This window comes from Typopeltis vanoorti, chromosome 12 (assembly GCF_054136105.1).
Source record: "Typopeltis vanoorti isolate ZY-2024b chromosome 12, IOZ_Tvanoo_1.0, whole genome shotgun sequence".
NCBI classification, from domain to species: Eukaryota; Metazoa; Arthropoda; class Arachnida; order Uropygi; family Thelyphonidae; genus Typopeltis; species Typopeltis vanoorti.
Window position 1 is genome coordinate 46,159,020 of NC_143560.1, and position 15,701 is coordinate 46,174,720.

Genomic DNA, 15,701 nt, shown 5'->3' on the forward strand with positions numbered 1-15,701 from the left:
AAATATGGTCACTTTATCTATAGTAGACGTTCCAGGTCTGAATCCTGCTTGATTTTTTCCCATCTCATTCATTAGTCCAGATTTGATTTTGAATAATGCGTGTGAAGTTTTATAGCTATGATTTAGCAATGTTATGGGTCTATAATTTTCACACCTTCGTTTATTTCCCTTGTTGATAATTGTTATTATGATGCTTATCTTCCAGTCATTTGGGATTTATTATTATTATTAAGAGAGAGACCTCCAGGGAGTTAGAGACTCATCGAGGGAGGCCACATACTACACACACCAGCAGTGGTGTAGCTAGAGCTTTTGCTCCCCGGGGTGGTCCCTGAGTTTGTCGCCCGTCTCAATATACACCAAAAATGCTACAAAAAGTCGAAACGACGTATAGAGAAATAAATTAAAACACTATGTTTATTTTTGAAGTAAAACTTTAATTTCAACATTCTAAAATGTTATTTTTCTTGCTTTTCTATTAGCAAAATCGTCGATGACATTGGCGAAGTGTATTTCATAGCAATGTAGGTAATTCTTAATCAAACAGATAAGCTTACGTGTTGATGGTTATTCGTGACTTATTTTTCACGGTATTAACAACACCACAAACACTTTTAACAACAAAGATGTTTTATTAACGCTTATATTTCGCTGATTTTCAACTCAGCATCATCAGAGCACAATACACATGTAAACGCGACAGTGAGTGAGTGAAACAACATAATTGCAAAAGACAAAAGATCTAAAGTCCTATTTTTGGCGCCCTCTAACGGAAAAAAAACATCTTTGTTGTTAAAAGTGTTTGTGGTGTTGTTAATACCGTGAAAAATAAGTCATGAATAACCATCAACACCTAAGCTTATCTGTTAGATTGAACATTCTGCACGGAGAAGATATTGTTTACAAAGTGCGACGGTTCGGTAAGTTGAAACTGAAATTGTCCAGAAAATTGAACAGGTTAGCCTTCCTTAAACGATGCCGCGAGAACGATATAATTCCATCTTTTCTGAAATTCAAAGAAAAGTTGCAATCGGCAAAGGCACATCGTATTTATCGACGGGCGAGTTTAGCGCTTCTTCGAGAACAAATCGCCGCAATTCTCATAGAGCTTAGTAAGCTAAACAGCTCTATCACAGCTCTACAACAAGAACTAATAAACGTGTTAAATCCTGAAATGTGGACTGTCCTACAACACATCTCCGAAATTGCAGCAAAAAAAAATTCACAAAAGTAAAAAGCAAACACCTAAAGAAATTTGAACTCCTACAACAACGCCAGCATACGAAGTCGCGTCCGCAACTTCGACGAGACCAACTTTCAACTTCGTCTGAAACACTCACTAAAGAAGCCAAGAACGCTCTCAGTCTAGGACATAACTTTGCCGTCACGCCCAGACAAATTCCTAAACTAGAAATTATGATGAAAGTAGAACGGGGTATCCACGATTTTCGGCCAGCAATGGCCAACAACGTGCGACTAGATATAGCTAGTATTATAAACAAGGCTAAGCCTCCAAAAAGCAATATGCCACGTAAACAAATAACTGCCCTAAAAAAAAGTTATATAATAATAAAAATATTATTATTACAAAAGCCGATAAAGGAAATGCAACAGTTATCATGAATAAAGAAGAGTATAACAGAAAAATGCAAGATCTCCTATGTGACAGTTTCACATATCAAATTATACATCGAGACCCTACGATGTCTCAAAAGTAAAAAGTCCGAAAATTACTGAAAAAAGTGACATTATGGCCCAAAGAAATCATCAAGAAAATAAAACCAATTCATGTTAAACCACCCCGTATTTATGGATTACCAAAAATCCACAAAACTAATATTCCCCTTCGCCCCATAGTTGATAGCATAGATAGTCCCACATATAAACTGGCCTGGCATTTAGCCAAGTCGCTTGCCCCCCTTACCGGCAACTCCTCTACTTTTGTAAAAAATTCAATCCATTTCAAAACACTGGTTAAAAATCTAATCCTAAAAGATTCAGACATAATGGTTAGTTTCGATGTCACCTCCTTATTTATCAATGTACCACTTATAGACACTCTTGATTTAATCAAGTCTAAATTTCCCCCAGATATTTTTGAATTATTTCAATTTACCATGAATGCAGGTTACTTTACATGGGGGGGGGGAGAATTCTACAAACAGATTAATGGTACTGCTATGGGTTCCCCCCCTCTCTCCCCCGTTAGCAAATTTTTACATGGAACACTTTGAAAACAAAGTACTTACCACAGCTACATACAAGCCACAAGTGTGGTTACGCTATGTAGATGATGTGTTTGCCATCTGGCCCCATGGACAAGACACTTTGGATGCTTTTGTCACCTACCTAAACAGCCAAAACCTCAAAATTCACTTCACAGTAGAAAAAGAATCAAATAACTGTTTACCATTTCTTGACACATTAGTCACCCGCCTTTCAGATGGTGCACTATCTTTTTCTATTTACAGAAAGCCTACACACACAGCAAGATACCTACATAAACAATCACATCATCATCCAGTCCAACAGTACATCATGATCATCATCATCGTCATCGTCATCATCATCATCATCATCAAATTCCTGCCATGTACCCTCAAGGGGTGTACAGGATATGACAGTACTACATGAAAAAATTACATCATTACTAACTTCCTATCTACAATTTTCCTCCAAATCAGTCTGTTACTTGTCAAGACTCCAATATTATCAGATCTTATATTTCTATCGTCTAAGGCACTTTGTACCGTATCAATCCACCTATATCTTGGTCTTCCTCTGGGTCGTTTTCCTGTCAACCTGGCAGAGAACACTTGTTTTGCTAATCTTTCCTCTCCCATTCTATTTAAGTGACCATACCACCTGAGATTAGCTCTGCTAACGCATTCCTGGATGCTGACAATGTCAAGTTCTTTCCTAATATCCTCATTTTTAATATGATATTGCCATTGATGCCATCTGTTCACTCCTCTAATCTTTCTCAGGACTCTCATATCTGCGGTCTCTAGTCTTTGGTCAAGTGTTTTACTTCTGACCCAGCTCTCAGATCCATAAGTTAAAACTGGTTTGAACACTGTCTTGTATACAGCTAATTTAGTGTTCCGACTAATTTCTTTCTTATTCCATATGAATTTATTCAATTGACTTCCCACCATACCAGCTTTGCTTATTCTGTTGTTTATTTCTATATTTAATTTACCATCTTCAGTAAAAATCGTGCCTAAGTAGCTGAAATGTTTTACTTGTTCCACAGGTTCTCCATTCACAACAGGGTTGATATTTTCAATGATTCTGCCTATTTTCATTGTCTTTGTCTTTTTATTGCTGACCTTCATACCATATCTATTACAACAGCTATTCAATTTAGTCAGAGAATCTTGCAGACTTGTAGCGGATTTATATAGAAGTATAACATAATCCGCATAAAGCAAAGAGCTGACATTAACATCTCCAATTTTGATATCAGGTTTAATACCACATTCCTTCATAATGTGATCCATATAGATAATGAATAACAGAGGGGATAATGTACATCCTTGTCTCACACCAGATTTAACATTAAACCATCTTCCTGTACTTCCTTCAATTCTAACTGCTGCTTACAACTCAAATAAAGACAAAGTATTGCTTGATATGTAAGTCAGCAGTTAGAATTGAAGGAAGTACAGGAAGATGGTTTAATGTTAAATCCGGTGTGAAACAAGGATGTACATTATCCCCTCTGTTATTCATTATCTATATGGATCACATTATGAAGGAATGTGGTATTAAACCTGATATCAAAATTGGAGATGTTAATGTCCAACAGTACGGCATTTTAAAAACACACACAGAGCCAGAGCCATATGTTCTAACGATACAGCTCTGACCACTGAACTCCAATACCTGCGCCATACGTTCTTAGCCAACGGCTACAATCCCTACAAAATAGATAAAATACTACATAGGCCCATTACTCTGCCCTCCCCTAATACACAAGAATACAACATGACCATTTCTATTCCGTATATCAGAGGTACATCGGAAAAGATAGCCAAAGTATTGTTGAAACATGGCCTTCGCACCACTTTCAAACCTCATGTCAAGCTGGCAACTCTGATCCGCTCGCCTAAGGATAAACTTCACCCTTAACACACCCAGGAGTGTATGAAGTTCCGTGTGACTGTGATTTGGCCTATTATGGGCAAACAGGAAGATCAGTGAACATCCGCCTGGAAGAACATTAAAGATACATTCGCTACTATTACTATGGCAAGTCGGGACTTGCAGACCACGCTTTGGACACTCCTTCACACAGGATTAGATGGAGGAAAACGAATGTGCTATTTAGGAGTCGTTATAGTTGGGAGACGGTTATCCTAAGAAAAACTCCTGGATAACTGCTGTTGTTCTTTTTTTCGTTAGAGGGCGCCAAAAATAGGACTTCAGATCTTTTGTCTTTTGCAATTATATTGTTTCACTCACTCACTGTCGCGTTCACATGTGTGTTGTGCTCTGATGATGCTGAGTTGAAAATCAGCGAAATATAAGCGTTAATAAAACATCTTTGTTGTTAAAAGTGTTTGTGGTGTTGTTAATACCGTGAAAAATAAGTCATGAATAATTCTTAATCAGTTTTATTTAGAAAAATTCCTCTCACAACTAGCAACACTTACAGCAATTGTGAGGAAAATTCGCAGTAGTATTACAATATTTGGAACGGAGTTCTCGAGACTGTATTTTAGAATTAACTGCAAAAGTTCAAAAAGGTTCAAAGTGCCGCACAGACCGGACCCCCCCACCACCACCACCGCTAGCTACGCCACTGCACATCAGCCATCATACTTATTCTTAAATTCATTCATACTGCTTGCACTCACGGCATCCAATGGCAATCCATTCCAATCACACACCACCCTATGAAATTATTATTATTATTGAAAGCTTGAAAGGGTTCGGCATGTGGTTAACAAAGATATTGAAGAATGCTCCGCTTACTTAACTTTAGTTGTAACCTGCGCAATATTTGCAAGTCTGTAAATATTTACATATGTATTTAATTACAGTTTTAATTGCTTCTTTTATGTAATTATCCCCGATAATGTTTGAAATTTGTTCTAAGCAGCCACGTGCATGACAACCGCAATGCATTACACCAGTTCAGCAAATGATTTCTTCCTGTACAGGCGCTTTTGTTACTTTATTATTTGTTACACCTTTCGATGTGGTAAAAGTTCGTCTTCAAGCTCAGAAGAAAGAACTCCTAACCAGTAGTAATAAATGCATCAAGTGGTGTGGTGAATTGGAAATGTGCTGTGGAGGAAGTCATAACTCTGCTTTTCAAATGGCTTATTGGTGTGAATCACAACATTTTAAAGAAACTCTGGATGATTTTGTCAAAATAGCAAGATCTGAAGGGCTTAGTTCACTGTGGAGTAGTTTACCACCAACTTTCTTCATGGCTGCTCCATCAGCTGTTCTTTATGTGACTTTTTTATAATCAAATGTGAGAAAGGATAATGAATTACTTGCAGAATTCCCACCAGCCACTTTGGATTTCTGTTCTCTCAGCCGGCGGAGCTAGAGACTTTACAGCCATTGCTATTTGTCCTTTGGAATTAATCCGAACAAAAATGCAGTAAAAAAACTTAGTTATTTAGAAATTGGTCAAGCTGTTTGTGCTCAAGTACATGCCCAGGGTATACTGTCAGTGTGGCGAGGTTGAGGACCAACTGTCTTAAGAGATGTACCATTTTCTTCACTGTATTGGGCCAGTCATGATTCACTAAAAAAATATTTGAATCAGCAGCAACAACCCGCTTTCTGAATCAGCTTTTTTGTGGTGCAGCATCTGGCACAGTTGAAGCTACATCAAACGGAAGAGTTAGAGGTAATAAAGACGCATCGACAGATATAGCTAGGAGAAAACATAAGTAAAATAAGTAAGAATAATCCTAAGGCTTCCACATTTGTCCTGTTAAAAAATTTGTATATTAGCTGTGGTTTTACATCATGGTTTACTAGTATTGTGCCACGTTTGGTGAAAGTTGCTCCAGCATGTGATCATGATCAGTACATATGAATATGGCATAAAGTTCTTCCATCAGTACAATACATCAATGATGAATGCAGAGTCGTGATAAATATTTGTGGTATGCTTTAATATCACTAAAAGTTTACGGGGTTCCTATTGTGTCCTAAGGACATGTTTCACTGGTGTATGATTTAAGATGAAGTAGTTTCATTCGTCCTTTATAGCATCGTGTATATTTAAATGTCTAGCCATATATTTATCCTTCCTGTATATAATAAACTAGGTTAGAACTTAAAAAAAACTGAGATATAATCCAAGGAGTGAAAAGACTCATCCCATTATTCACACAATAACTATCATGCTTCTCCTTAAACTCACTCACTGAGGAAGCACTCCCAACCATCTGTTGCAACCCTGCACAACTCCTCCAAGCAAAAAATCTAGCCCTAAAACTCTTGCTAACCACACTATTACACAATTCTGCAGCACGGTAACGAGGGCATACAGCGCCTGTGGCAAGTGTCTAACTTGAACCCCCTCCCCCTAATCCAATGTAAGTGTCTTACTTGCATCCCCTTAACCCAAAAATGACAAAAATTTTAAATAATTTAACTGTAACAAGTTAAATTTTACTGAGTGCAATATGTTAAATACTTACTATTAACCCCATCAAAATGAGTTGCAGTGTGTTGCAGAATTTGCGTGTTTAAAGCTTCGTATTGCCGAAATTTAAAAATACTGTATAAAATAGCGGACTTTTATACCTATTTATTTATTTTTATTTTTTACGTTTTGCGCCCCAAACCTAGTTGCGCCAGTGGCGGACGCCTCTTTCGCCACGTTACGGCACTGTAATCCTGTAAAACGTCTTTAATAACTTACGTTCTTCTGCCATCACGTTCTTCCCCCCCCCTCCCTCCATTCAGCTAGTTTTTGAACCTCACAAAACGTCAATCTATTCTCATAGGTACATTTCATTGACTTACCACAATCTTTGTCACTCGCCTCTGGATTCTCTCCACCACCTCTTCATCCCCACGGAATCCTAGAGACTAGATTTTCGTGCAGTTGTCCGGATATGGCTTTATAAAAGTCTTATAAAGGAGATCAATAACTTCTCTGTCCCTGCTTTTTAGTGTGTTCAACAACCACGTAATGTGATGTGTTATTTTGACTAACTTTCTGATATGCCCTCTGAATATCAACTTCCTGTAAACACTCACCCCAAGTTAGAGGCTTCATCAGTTTCCTGAAGTTCAGTTCCACCAATATAGTACACAGCTTGTGATCAGCTTACACTTGGCGACATGAAAGTGGCAGCAATGTACATTTGCCCATAATGCTAGCCGATTTAAAACATCGTGCAGGATCTCTACATCACCTTCATTTACTATTGCAGTTCCTTTTGCATCATAAGAAAACAACTGAATATTTCCCATTAAATCATTTTCATATCATTGGTGTACAAATTAAACAACAGAGAGACCCGTGGAGCACCACTATTCACTTACCTTCTGCTGTACTCAACTTCAAAATAAACCACTTTTGGGTATCTGTCAATCAGCCACCCTTTGATCTAATCATCAGATTCATGTTCATACCTATTTACTTCAATTTATGTGGCAGAGTTCTATGTGGAATTCTGCCAAATGCCTTTGCAATGTCCCTTAGTACCACTGAGTACCAATTTCTCTTATCCAACTACATTGTCACTTTATTATCAAGTTGTTATAATAAAGCAAAATTAGCAAATAATAAATAATAAATCACATTAGCAAATTGTGGAGGAGCTAAGGACAGGTGATCACCGGTGCACTACAGGGCTTGGTACTTAGTCCTTTCTTAATTTATATCAATGATATAGGAAATGATTTGAGTGGGAATGTTCAGTTTTTTGCTGATGATGTAAAGTTGGGAAGAATAATAGTTAATGAAGATGATGTAGAGATTCTGCAGGATAAATTAAAAAGACTGGCAGTATGGACAAAAGTAAATGGCTACAAATTTAATATGGTCAATTGTAAAGCGATTCTTTAGTTTGGAAATGAAACATCACAAACAGTGGACTATACTGATGGAATTAAATTGCAGGAAATTGATAAGATGCAAATCAAAGAGTAGTCTGATAACTCCATTTTACCATGTCCTTACGCAATGGCACTATCTTATCCTTCTTTCACTTCTCAGGGAACTTTTCCCATTTACAAGACTCATTAAATGGCTATGTCAGTGGTACAGTCACTTCTTTAAGCAACATTCTCTTATAACACATGCTGAATTTTCACCAGTCCCACTGTTGTAGTGACATCTAAAGTATACTTAGTATTCGAAGCATCCTCCTCATTAAAGTGCCTATGTAGCTCAGTGGAAGGTCATCCTCAGCGCTAAACTGCCCGAAGGAAGATCGATGCAAATTCTATTCTAGTCGCCGACTAGAGGAACTTTTACTGTCTTTTTTCGATCCGTCCCCGAGTTAGTAGATCTCTGGGACGGCAATCGGTTTTTTTGCCGTGAACTAAAAAAAAAAAAATCAACTGTAGAACCCACACTGTTTTCATACAGTAAAATATATTAGGATTAGAGACCACAAGATGACGGCACTTGTTAGCCGCATCTCCTCACCGGTGCGTGTATAATTAGTGACAGTCATGGGCCAACTATCTCTGTTGGCTACCGGTAGAGATTGAACTCCCCCCCCCTCATTCTCCAAAAGTTGAATATGCTAAAACGGCCTCACCTACACCTATAGGGGATTAAAAGCCGTTTTTGCTGATTCTTTATTATCAAATTAATAAACCAAGACCTACCTATCCTTCATAAAACCGTGTTTCCCCTTATTAAGTATCATACTGCTTAACACCCAGTCCAGAATTCTGTCTTTTAACTATTTCTCCAATTCCTTAACCACCACTCCTTACATGCTGATTGACTTATAATTTTCAACTCCTGTCATGGACCTCCTTTAGGCAGCGAGACTATTTTGTCATTTTTCCACACCAGTAGTACATTCCCAGTCATCATCACCAATGCTTTCCTTGCCTACTGGCACATATGGCTGCACATTCCTAGTACTGAGGCTTTACTTAAACTGCCTAGTCAACAGCGTAACCGATAATTCCCTTGTACACTCTTGTAACATACCAGCCAATGTGCCATCTATTCCCTTGAACATATTAACATTGATTTTCTGCAATAATCTAAGCATCTCAAAATTCTACAATCTCCATTCTCTCGTCAGTCAAAACGACCCTTGCAAAATTATCACCCACTAACTCAAGTATTTGGGTTGCTTTTGTTACCCCCTATCGTCAGCACTTTTTTAGTTATTCTTTCACAGTCATTCGTTCTTTTACTTATAACATAGCAAAAGAACTTTAGGATTTCTTTTGGACTCATCGGCTAGCTTTATCTCATAATTAGCTTTGGCCTTCCTTACCATATAGTTCATCTTTCTTATATGTGCTTTGTACTGCTCAGGGGCAGGCTGATCACCTTTTTCCTTTATACTCTCTCCATAACTTTTGCTTGTCTACAACTCCTGAATAATGATATTATTCATCCATCTCACTCCTACATATCTGATTTATCCTTCTGATTCTGAATATTCTTTCTGATGCTGCTTTCTTCAAACACCACTTGACCATCTCTCATGCACCATGAACCTCTCTCCCATCCAAATCAAATTCTTATTCCATGGCATTGCTGATGCATCAGCTTGTCATAATCACTTAATTGGAATTCCACAAATATCCCTTCTTAACAGAAAGTTCTGCATATCTGGCAATCTCGCAATTCAAGGCCTTGATAATAATAAGTTTCTCAAAGCAGAGGCATCATAGCTAGATTAGTATTGTTAAGGTCATGCTATGACCAAATCCAGCATGCTCGAACCTCGTGTCCCTTCCATTACATGTTGTCTCAAGAAATTGACTATCTATTATCAGTTGTATAAATACCAGTTTCTTTCCTCACTGTGACCATTTCTCCTCTTCTCCAGACAATATATGTCTCCATGTTGAAATCACCGATTATAATTACTTCACCTGCGCTCATCATGCTAATTTGCCAATGCACGTCATCTACATTCTTCCTCATATCCCTTTCCTGGATTACAGCAGCACCAGTTATATAATTTGTCCTCTAAGCATCTATCTCACAGCAGATATCCTCATATGAACTGATAGCATTTCTGTCCTCCTGATGTTTTTCTACTTTTGGCTTCAATTCCTCTGTTATCATTAGCAAAATCCACCACATATACTGTTCCTTCTATCCTCTTTGAAGATTATATCATGGGCATTATATTCCTATAAGTATACTGTAGTCAGTCAACAAAGTCTTACTAATGCTGATATCTTTAAGCTAAGTTGAGCTAACCAATGCTAAAAACTCCTCGTCGTTATTTCGACAAATTCTGGCATTAGTATACATAAACTGGAATATCCCTATATCTCGCAAATGTCCTCACACCTCGTGCCCACTTAGCCCACTAAAGACTCCATCGATGAGTCTTTAGACTCCCTGGAGGTGTCTAATAATAATAATAATAATAATAACCGTTACACAGCCATTTTGATCATTTTTTGGGTTCACCTTCCATCATTATGGGGTCTAGTAAAAAGCGTAAATCAAGTGATTCTTGTCGGGGTTTTAATGAAAAGTGGACCAATTTGTATATTTTTTTGTGCCAATCGACGATAAGTCAGTGTGTTTAATTTGTCATGAGTCAGTGTGAGAACACAGTGTCAGTGTGTTATATTGTATCAAAATAATACAATATAAATCGACACTATAAGACAAAGTATGCATCCAATTTCAATCATCTTCGAGGGCAGCTTCGTGGGGATAAAGTAAACCGTCTCTAAATTGATTTAAAATGCCAGCAGGGTACGTTTAGAAGGCAGAGAGCGAAGCGTGCGTCAAAGTAAGTTATGTAATAGCTGAAAAACATGTTAAAAAATCGAAAGCCATCTTGGACGACGAGATGTGATTTGAGATTCGAGATTTGAGAAGTGAGTTCGAAGAAAGATTTAGTGATTTTCATTTCCAACAGTTTCTTTAGAATTATTTTCAATGCCATTCAGTGTCGATGCTGAAATGCCAGGCTCAGTACAAATGGAGCTGCACGAACTTCAAAAGAATTCTTCTTTGAGATGAAAATTAGTGCTCTTGCTTACATTTTACAAAGACTAAATTTCTGAGGACGCATTCCCTAATCTTCGCCGGCATGCTTTGAAGATGTGCGCTTTGTAAGGAAGCACATACTTATGTGAGCAGTTCTCCAGAATGAAGCACATGAAGTCCAAGACAAGAACTCAGATTACAGACCAACATCTCGAGAATACTTTGCGCATAGCGACTTCCAATATTGATGCCAACATCGACAAGCTGGTCAAGAAAAAACATTGCCAAGTTTCCCATTGACATTGTAAAAAATGAATGTTTTCTTCGTTAAATTATCTGTTTTTCAAGTATTGATTGTATTTACTTATCATGAACTTAACTCCTACCTACGCTCCTAAAGCTGAGTTTGTTTATTTTTATAGGATTTTAGGTAAAGTATCAAATGCACAGCATTCCTTGTGAATCTGGAAAGCATCTTACAATTCTAAATACCGCAGTATAGCTTGGTGGCCCGCGGACTTCATTGAAATTTTTAATGCGGCCCGCACTGTCTGAAAGGTTGAAGGCCCCTGGTGTAGAGTCAACTGTAAGTGCAACTCACAGCGGACGACCCAACATGTTATCCAACGTTTATACACACACACACACACACACACACACACACACACACACACACACACACACACACACACACACACACACACACACACACACACACACACACACACACACACACACACACACACACACACACACACACACACACACACACACACACACACACACACACACACACTTATATTTCAAGCAATAAGATATTATGTTAGGCTTGGGAACATGGGTTAGCAGCATTTGTCTGCCAGTCTCTTCATCAGCTTATACTTACAATTAATGATAATTTATTGTCTGGACACCCTTCCTATTTGAAGATATGGAACATTCCAGGTTTACTAATAACATGAAAATCGGTGTACAGAAAATAGGAAGCAACAGTACAAAGCAGCATTTCATTGTAGCAGTGAATACAGGTGGTATGACCAAACGACCTGAATTGACTTCGAGAAAGATGTGACCGTGGGTTGTGACATTGGTGTCATGTCAGTATGTGTCATTGTCGCTCAGTCGAGCATCCAAAATCAACAGTTGGCGATGTGATCAACAAATGGAGACGTTTTGGCATAACTAGTGCAGGAAAACACCCAGGGTGGCCGCCGAAAATGACTGACGGACAGGAGTTTCTTAAAACGCTCGGCATACAAAATATCGGTTGCAATCGGCTAAGCCCATGAGTTCCAGAGCGTTCGTAACACCACAGTGAATACTAATACTGTGTGAAAAGAACTCCATTTACTTGGTTTTTATGGAAGAGCAGCGGCACACACAAGACGAACAATACAACAACAACGAACACGGCGGCTCGTCTGGCCTGGTGTAAAGAGCGTGTGAACTAAACAATTAACCAGGAAACAATTTGTTTCCAGTTTGCTGACAGGATGTGGGTGTGGATAAAGCCTGGCGAACGGTTATTACCACACTGTGTTGTACCCAAAGTCAAGTTTGGTGGTGGAAGAATAATGGTGTGGGGTGCATTCAGCTGGTTTTGAGTGGGACCACTGGTCGTTTTCCATGGTTCCATGAAGGCAGCTCAGTACCTTCATACTGGAAACCTTGATATTCTGGATAATTAGGTGCAGTCTACACTCTGGAATTTTTATGGAACAGATCCGTGTTACTATCAAGAGGACAATTCCCACATGCCACAAACCTGCAGTCGTTATGAAATGGTATGAAGAGATGGATGTTAAACGACTGCCGTGGCCTGCACAGAGTCCTGATCTCAACTCCATTGAACACCTATGGGACGAATTGGAGCAGCGATTGAAGAGAGCAGCACGACCTCGAGCTGTCGCTGAACTCAGTGCTCTTTTATGGAGGAATGGAGATAAATTCCACCTGATGTCTGCCGCTTGTTGGTGGAAGGCCACCCTTTGCAGGAGGTGCAGGAAATCTGCTTCAAAGCCAAAGGAAGACATACCTGATATGAGGGTTCGCTTGCTTACCATATTAAAAATAAGTTTTATGGCTTACCCATGTAACAAAAATTGTATAGAATTTATTCAAAAACTCATATATTTCATCCTGCGTTATGTAGACATCGCCACGGAGATAGACAGTTAATTGCATTCAAAAGATTAGTCAAAATAATGAGTCATAAATCATACGTATATTAATTCCTCTCATATCTCGGTCGCAGCTGAATTATTAATTATATGCAGCTCGGTGGAAGTGGTGTTTACGCTCCTCAGCGCTAAACCGCCTGAAGAAAGAGCGTCACGAGTTTGCTTCTACTCGTCAGTTAAAGGAGCTTTTTCTAACCCTTCTTTCGACAGGTTTCCGAGTTAATTGATCTCTGGCACGGGCAAGTGATTTTTTTTCTCCCGGATACTCGTGTTTTTCGTCCCGTAAACTCAATAAAATCGACCGTAAAATACATGCTATTTTAAGATATTAAGAATATTGTGTTAGCATCAGGGACCACCTATGACAGGACTTGTTGAGCTGTATCTTCATTGCGTGCCGCTTTATTAGTGATAGCCTTGGGCCAGCTATCTCTGATTTGCTACCAGTGGATATTGAACTGCCCACTCAATCTCCAAAAGGATAAAACGGCCTCGCCTCTCCCCTATATGGGATTGAAAGGCGTTAGCTGATAAATACATTAATCTACCCGACTTTCTACAACTGTTCTTTTGATATTCTAATTGTGCAATATCATATACTGTACTTTCGCTGCGACCGAGGCACGAGCTAATGTGCATGTTACTTTTGAATCATTATTTTGATTAATCTTTTAATTGTAGTTAATTTCCCGGACGATGTCCACGAAACGTTGGTTGAAATATGTTGATATTTTTGAATAAATTGTATATAATTTTTCTTGCATGTGTAATCCCTGAAACTTACTATAAAACTTACCACTGTCAAATTGTAATCTGCATTCCATAATCCCGATATAATCTTTTTTACCATTCTTTACACCCTTTCCACAACTTTTTTATCCCTTCTGAATGCAGGAAAACAACTGTGCAGACAGTTGCTCGGGTGCATTCGTATCAAACTCTTTAGAGGCAAAACTACTTCCTTAATCTTAGATGTATATGGTCATTTCAATCTCTCAATTATCCTCTGAGCTGTGTTTACAATTTTTGATATGCGACCTTCACCATTCTTATTCACCATAACTCTAAGATCTTCAGTCTCACCAATATCATTTAACATAATCTCATTATTATATGCCGTTGGAAATCTCAGCACACCGATGTGTATAAGTATACACTTATTAACATTGAACTGAAAGGCATTATCATTTCTTGAAAATTCCAACATATTCAAATCATTATGTAAATGCTTGATATCAGTAGCTTCCATGATTGGTTTACATACCTTTGCATCATTAACAAACAAATGAACATGTCCTGTCGGCTCCTTCCCAATATCATTAATGCTTAAATTGAACAACAGTGGCCCAAGAACATAACCACAATATACCTATAAATCAGTCAACTACTTATTCAAGTCAACAGAATGTAATCTAATCTCATATTCTCCACTTTAATCAACATCATTTCATGTGATATCATATCAAATTGCTTAGCAAATTCTAACAATATAATAGGTTATCCATTCCCTTTATCCGATTTAGCCATAATATTATTATATAATATGAACAAATCGCTAAAACATGACTTCCCTTGTTTGTCTACTCATTTGTGTAGGCGAGTTCTTACCAACGTTTCTAAATTGACCACCACACCAGAGATATTGAGAAGTTGGTAGTTAGTTACATCAGGTTTTCACCCTTGTACATCAACGGAACTAACATTACAACCTTTCCATTCCTGTAGATCTGTGCTGAGCTGAGTCTAAAGTTATACGGTTGAACATTCTTTTAGTACACGTGCTGATATCTCAACTGGCTGATATCTCAACTGAGCTATTGCTGAATCGATATGCAGATAATGCAACAACTGTTGACCCAATTTCTTATTCATCAGTGTGGGCGTAGCATTGTGCACCCTGCTACATACACCTGGTTGATAGATTTTGATAGATTTAGCGAAGTGAACACTTGTTACTTGAACAATATCATCTACTTCTGATAATAGGATACCGTCTCCATTGATTAATGTTAATCTTTCACATTCATTTTTCTTTTACTGTAGTATAGCGATTAAATTTGTTAGCTGTCTTTAACCGCACGGCTAATTTATTTTCATACTTCAATTTAGCGTTCCTTACATTAGTCCTACGACTAACTTTTCTGGCTTGCGCTTTATATATTTCGCAACTTCTCTCAATCGTGTCCTCAGAATATTCTTTCCATATCATCTTTTTATCGATCCTTCCTTAATATGGCTGCACATCCATTTCACTGCCCACTCAATTTATTCTTCGAACTCTTGGGACACATTCAGTTACTTCCTCCTTGCATAGGCTGGCCACACGTACCGTTTTGAACGGGACAGTACCGTTTTTTTCTTATTTGCCGGCCATCCCGTCG

The 15,701-nt window shown here is 38.2% G+C and overlaps 1 pseudogene; it reads left to right on the top strand.

Annotated features, from left to right (window-relative positions):
- Positions 1-1,419: 1,419 nt before the first annotated feature.
- Positions 1,420-6,122, top strand: LOC150100750 (mitochondrial glutathione transporter SLC25A40-like; annotated as a pseudogene).
- Positions 6,123-15,701: the final 9,579 nt, after the last annotated feature.